Source organism: Doryrhamphus excisus, linkage group LG12 (genome assembly GCF_037039965.1).
Source record: "Doryrhamphus excisus strain RoL-2023G ecotype Guam linkage group LG12, RoL_Dexc_Guam_v1.1, whole genome shotgun sequence".
Taxonomy (NCBI): domain Eukaryota; kingdom Metazoa; phylum Chordata; class Actinopteri; order Syngnathiformes; family Syngnathidae; genus Doryrhamphus; species Doryrhamphus excisus.
The window spans coordinates 13,484,840-13,492,403 of NC_136368.1; positions in this window are offsets into that span (position 1 = coordinate 13,484,840).

Here is a 7,564-nt window from a genome sequence, read left to right on the forward strand (position 1 = left end):
GCGTGAGTCTGGCGTCGTTTTTGAATATGGCTTCGGTCTGCCCCGCCTCTTGTCGGCACCTCTGTGAAAAATAAGCCATGACCAGAGAGGAGGGTGGAACGGGCCGGATCCCATGACGTGATAAATTCTACTTGCTTCTTTCACGCAGAGATCCCGCAAAACTGCTGCATCAGTGCCATCAGGGTCGATCTAGGCCTAGGCCTTTTGCACAGAAGTCTACAATACTTAGATTGGGATTGCAGAACCCTTAAATTAGTGATGGCCAATGGTAGCCATGGCAATCACGTACCTGGAGAGCACGGGGAGAACATGCAAACTCCACACAGAGATGCCCAAGCGGAGAATCAAACCCAGGTCTTCTGGATCTCCTGACTGTGTGGCCAACACTACCCGGCCACCATGTTGCTCCGCTTTAAAAGTCAATATTAATTATAGGAGTTAATTTGCCAGTTGAGTCTTGGAAAAGTCCCGATCCATGAGTTATACCTGCAAAGGGCGGAGGTGATCTCCAGTGTTGATTTTGTCTCTAGGTCTGGTGACCTTCCAACCCCCCTTGACACCATATTTTCTCAAAAACAACTAGCAACAAATCTAGCAACTTGTTTTGTTTGGGGGAGGGGAGCTTCATTGGGGAGTTTTCTGGCATATGGGGACTTAAAAGTGAAAGCACATAGGTCGGCCCTGCCCAAGGCAGTCACTAGTCGACAATGTCCAGGCAGCTTCCTCAGCACACGCAGAATAATTTTATATTTGCTGTTCAATTGTGCTCATTAAATCTTATATTAAATAAATTAAATTGTGCTCACAGATCTTTGACTTTTTTTTAGAAAATATTTCAAATAAATATGCTTCATTCCAAAAACATGCTAGGTTAATTGGCGACTCCAAATTGTCCATAGGTATGAATGTGAGTGTGAATGGTTGTTTGTCTATATGTGTCCTGTGATTGGCTGGCGACCAGTCCAGGGTGTACCCTGCCTCTCGCCCGAAGACAGCTGGGATAGGCTCCAGCACCCCCCGTGACTCTCGTGAGGAAAAAGCGGTAGAAAATGAATGAATGAATGCTTCCATTACCAGCTGGGATAGGCTCCAGCACCCCCGCGACCCTCATGAGAAGAAGCGGTAGAAAATGAATGAATGAATGAATGAATGCTTCCATTACATGACATTAACTGGAGGGAGATGCTGCAGCCAATATTGATATTAATGGGGGTTGATATCGGTATCGGTTATGAAGAGCAAGTCATTCAGTCTCTTTGATGGTGACAACAATTTAATCTGTAGGACAATTATCAAGCTAAATTTGTTATCATGACCTAATTTTGACACATTTTGTTCATTAAAGATGCAAAAAGTAATCCAATGTAGGTCAATATAAGCTATCTTTTTAGGGTTTGAGACGGAGATGTCGAATGCTGGACCCCCCCCCGGCATGCAGAAACATGTGCTACATTCAAATAAAAAGGTATTTTACTCATAGTGGTGCAAGCAAAAGGTCTCAGTGAAATATAACATTGGTAAGGACAAAAGAAACTGAACAATAAGACAGGTTCTGGTGACAGCGGGCTGGAGAACCAAACCAAGGTAATGACTCTGCTGGGCTAATAAAGCCACTGATTGATAATTGCCACCAGCTGTGACCCATTGCCACACCGGTATCAAGCGGCTGGGCCTCACATCCAACAGGAAGTACACCAAAATAAGAGGCAGAACTGGAAGCAATCATTCCTGGCCTGCATGTCGAGCATGACGGACACATCTTAGCTTTGTGTGTGACATGACAAAGCAAAATATTTTAATATCTAATGGAAAGTGGCCACTATTAAGCATCGTGACCATAACTTAAAGGGGAACTGTACTTTTTTGGAATTTTGCCCATCATTCACAATCCTTATGTGAAACATGAACACAAATTTCTTTCGCTTTTCTGTACATTATTCATTCATTCATTCATTTTCTACCGCTTTTTCCTCACGAGGGTCGCAGGGGTGCTGGAGCCTATCGCAGCTGTCTTTTGGGCGAGAGGCGGGGTACACCCTGGTCTGTTCGCCAGCCAATCACAGGGCACATATGGACAAACAACCATTCACACTCACATTCATACCTATGGACAATTTGGAGTCACCAATTGACCTGTGAGGTCTGTGCGCTAACCACTCGTCTGCCGTGCCGCCCTCTGTACATTATAATGAGTTAATTTCAGCTAGCTTACAATGCTGTCATTGGGACACACCTGTTTTGATTATGAATTCATCTAAAAAAAAAACTCTAACAACGTTGCATCATTTTATATACAAGCTTTGATCATGCATTAACACGTACACTGACGATAACATGTAATAGTTGCAGTATCTTGCCATATTTTGATGATGGTTCCCCCTTAAGGGCTTTCATTATTATTGGCTAAAAGTGGGTCTTGTTTTAAAGAATTCACTCTAAGATGAATTAATATATACAGTTTCGGTCATTTATTTGTTGCAGAAGGTCTGCAACAAATTAATGTTAATAGTGAAAGAGGTCTATCTTAGAGGTCGGAGTCCCCGGTACTCCGGTTTCCTCCCACATTCCAAAAACATGCTAGGTTAATTGGTGACTCCAAATTGTCCATAGGTATGAATGTGAGTGTGAATGGTTGTTTGTCTATATGTGCCCTGTGATTGGCTGGCGACCAGTCCAGGGTGTACCCCGCCTCTCGCCCAAAGACAGCTGGGATAGGCTCCAGCACCCCCCATGACCCTTGTGAGGAAAAAGCGGTAGAAAATGAATGAATGAATGTTGTCTTTAGGGCTGCACAGTGGACTAGTGGTTAGCATATTGGCCACACAGTCACAAAATCTGGATCTGGGTCATGCATGGATATTGTCCGGGCACTGTGACTTCCTCATAAACAATTCAAAATTATTTATGTGTGGTTTTTTAAACCTGAAAAGAAATCCCTGTTGGCCAGATGGAGGACAAACACTCCTGTTATCCAGTCATACACAACAACTACTACAACAAATTAAAGGCGTATTGACATCTTGTGAGATTTGGGGGTTGTCAGTGAAGTCACCTCATGCAGGAAACCACGGATCATTGTTGTGGTACAACGTAGTATGAGTACTTTCCAATAGGAAATAATAGAAATAGGAATAATGTGTTCCATTGTGAAATTGTGGCCATCTTAAGCATTGATGAATTGCACATGCAATGTGATATGTAACGTGTTATCATATTTAACTGTCATTTAAGTGTAAAAAGAATGACTGTAAAATTAAACAAAATGTATCTTTAATCAGTACTGATTTTTAAAACTGAACATGACACCTCTGCTGGCTCAAGACGACGTTGTCAAGTCGGGTGTCGGACACAACAATTCCAACAATGAATCAAAGATGTTTTGTGGGTTTTCAGTGAAGTCACCTTGAGGACACTGACGTCTGCAGACAGATTCCAGCATAAGTGCCTCTTGAAACATCACGACTTGTCTGTTATTTGATTGAACACAGCCTCTCGCTTTCTCATTTTAGGACAAAACAATAAAGAAAAAATGTTCCTCACGCTCTGACTGTCAGTGGTCTTTTTGGTAAACATTCGGCCATGTCTGGTTAGCGTCAACAGGCAGCAGGGTGGCGGGGAGTATTCTCAACAATATACCATTGGGATATTTGTAAAGCACATAATAAACTTATTGTTTTGGAGAAACTGTATATCATTTATTATTGGTTGAAAGTTGATGTGTTATAGCGCATACAATTATAAACACCATAAAAGCAATGTGGAAATATCAGCAAAATATGTAATACAGTGGAACCCTGACATTTATACACCTGTCCTAACTGTACAGGAAACATTCTAGACATACTTGTCATACAATTTTAAGAATAATAATAACTGCCATTAGTGGTAATCATTCGCTACCAAAGATGTATTTGTACATTTTTCTCAACCCAAGCACTGACTCCCAAAGATGTATTTATACGTCTTTTTACGTTTTTTGCATGAAAGGACCAAACAGGTGATGATGCAACTCCATAACAGAAGAGAGCATGTTGGTGCAGTTATATAAACCCCAAAAAACCCCACATGGTACATGTTCCACCAACCAAGAAGTGCATGTTGTGCAAATGAGGTTACGTAGTGAAGGGAAAGAACATAATATTCTTTCTACCTTGAAAAATCAGTCAAAATAATCAAAAATGGCTATGATTAAATGAATTAATTGATCGTCAAGAATTCCATTGACAATGTAGAAGTAATGTTAATGGCGGCTTGATGCAATTCAGGCAACATGGAGGTTTGCTGTTTCTACACGAACAGACCTCTACGATGAAATAGTAGCATTTACAACTTAATATGATGCTAAAATAGAAAATAGGAGGTCAGACCACCCATACATACATTTTCTATGCCGGAGTATGCTGGAGTCTATCACACCCTGGCCTGGGTGCCAGCCAATCACAGGGCACATATAGACAAACAACCATTCACACTCACATTCATACCTATGGACAATTTGGAGTCACCAATTAACCTAGCATGTTTTTGGAATGTGGGAAGTAACCGAAGTACTTAGAGAAAACTGTAGAACATGCAACCTCCACACAGAAATGCCCAACGGAGATTCAAACCCGATCTCCTGTGTGGCCAACATGCTATCCACTTGAACACCGTGCAGCCTTTAACAACAAGTTTAGTATTGTTTCACAGGTATGTTTCATGCATTCATTCATTTTCTACCGCTTATCCTCACGAGGGTTGCGGGCGCTGTTGGAGAGGTCGCCAGCCAATCACAGGGCACATATAGACAAACAACCATTCACACTCACATTCATACCTATGGACAATTTGGAGTCGCCAATTAACCTAGCATGTTTTAGTACCCGGAGAAAACCTACGCATGCACGGGGAGAACATGCAAACTCCACACAGAGATGGTACAGAGTGTGGAATTGGGTATTTTTCACTGTTTTTCAACAATATAAGTTGGATGCATTGGACGTGTATGATGTCAGTTGTTTAAAAAAAAGAAGTCAGCATTGACAAGTCAGGTTTTGTGAAGATCTGTGTCCTTATCAAAGACCTACAAGATTTGCCTGTGTTAACATTTTCCAATGGAAAATTTGTGTTACTTTCCAAATTGTACAACCTTCAGGGCATTTTATATTAGGAGAGTGTCTGATGCATTCCAGGTTAATTCCGAGCAGATAATTGTGTGACTGTGTATTCCCTGGGAGGCATACAGTAACTGTGCAACCAAAAGGAGAGTCAGTCTTACTGCCTCAGTGGAAAAAATTATGTGTTATCGTGTAAATTGCACTATTGACAGAGCCTGGACGAAGCAAGTGTGTGTATACATATGTGGCGAATCATACATCAGTTGTATGCATGCAGGAGGACGACCATGTTGACCTCCCGCTACGTGTGTGGGCTTTCTTGCGTTGTGCTTCAGCGCCATGTATTTGTGTGTAGATTAATAATTTGACACCACACACGCCGCAGAGGAGGTTGTGTATGTACATGTAGGTTGTGTATCCATACCACGGGACTGCAGGTGTAGACCGTTGTCTTTACGAGTGTGCCAGTGAGTAAGCAAGTGTTTTTGCGTGAGAGTCGACCTTCTCTTTCGTGTGGTCACTCAATCTTTGCATAATTGTGTTTACTGTAAATGCTCGTGCCTACATGTGAGTAGAACACTTACTGGATCACAATCCCAAACCTGCAGTGTGGGGATTTTAATGCACTTTGCCCGTCAGCTATAAAGAACACACAAAGGATGGATACCAAAAAAACACTTTTATCTTGTTTTTGGCCTCTCGTGCAATTATTTCTAAATGTGCCTCCAAGGGTCAGAGTGTCCTCCCAAAAATAAATGTAATCAAAATGCTGTCGTCACACACCCTGAGGGAAACGCGGCTACAAAGACAAGTTATGCTGGTGATGAAGCCGAAAGGCCTTTACCAGTACAACACAGGAGTAGTCGCAACATTGCATGATAAATAATAAAAGGTCAAGGGAAATTTGTTGTTGGAATAGTCACAACGGTGCCTCTTTCTGCCAGGAATGAGAAAATCATTAAAAGGGACCAATTATGCTCATGTTCGACCATTTTGTATTGAGTTGTGGACTGCTATACGTAGAGCAGCTACTGTATACATCAGGGGTCTCAAACTCAATTTACTTGGGGGCCACTGGAGCTCAGGTCTGGGTGAGACTGGGCCGCATCAGGTTTTCCAAAACAAAACAAAAAAACGCATTTATTAAAAACTAATTTTTTTAAAAAACTTCGCTTTGGTTCCAATTTTCTACAAGAAAAGTTCTGATAAAACATTCCACTGTTCTCAGATATCTTACTTTTTATTTTTCTACACAAAATAAGATGAAAAATAAATAAACAAATCAAGAATAAAGAACATCAATCAATCCGTAATAAATAAATAAATATAATAATAATAGGGCGGCACGGTGGTCTAGTGGTTAGTGCGCAGACCTCACAGCTAGGAGACCAGGCATTCCAAAAACATGCTAGGTTAATTGGCGACTCCAAATTGTCCATAGGTATGAATGTGAGTGTGAATGGTTGTTTGTCTATATGTGCCCTGTGATTGGCTGGCCCAAAGACAGCTGGGATAGGCTCCAGCACCCCCCGCGACCCTCGTGAGGAAAAAGCGGTAGAAAATGAATGAATGAATGAATAATAATAATAATAAAACGGCAAATAATAAAAACTTAAGAAACCACATGTAGTTGGTGGGTAGACAAATTATTTTTTTCAGATTAAAATGAACAAAGCATTATTAGAGCCCTGTAGACATGACAAAACACGACTATAGTCACATTTATACTCTTTTTATTTACAACATATTGCGCAACTGCAGGGTCTTGAGACACATGCTAACTCGCAAACTAGAGAACTAGCCTTCAAGTTATTTCCTTTAAACTTAAATAGCCAAAAAACTTACCACTTCCACACGGATAGGGAGGATAACTATTAACAGTTATTTAACCTTTAACATGAACATTAATCAAACGTAATAATTTTTTCTGAGTACATGATACCATACAGCATCCATATCAAACTTGCGTGGGCCGCACGAACATTAAACTTTCCTATCAAGGCGGGGGCCTCAAACTAGTGTCCTGCGGGCCACATTTGCGGACGTGTTTGAGACCCCTGGTATACATACAGTAATAACCCGCACAGAAAGCTTTCTAGATCTTCCAGATTATGCACCTCTTTCTGTAGCTTTTCATAGATTTTCCATGGATTTATTCCACCAAACCTCTTCTTATTAATATTGTCATTTTTAGACAACACTGCTTTTCTGGACTGACTTTCTGTGTATTGCCTATATTAATTAACCCTTACTTGAGTATTCAAACTTACCGGAGACCTGTCTGCCATTCAGTGTTTGAGTCCACCGTCTCATGTGGATTACGGACACAATTGTGTAAAAAATATGTATTAATATTGCTTGTAGTGTATGTTTTCCCACGTCCTTGTCTGCCTTTGAATGTCACTGAGTTCATCACTGTTACTACATAATTTACAACAGCTGTTTGTTTTTGTCTTTGTGTGTGTGTG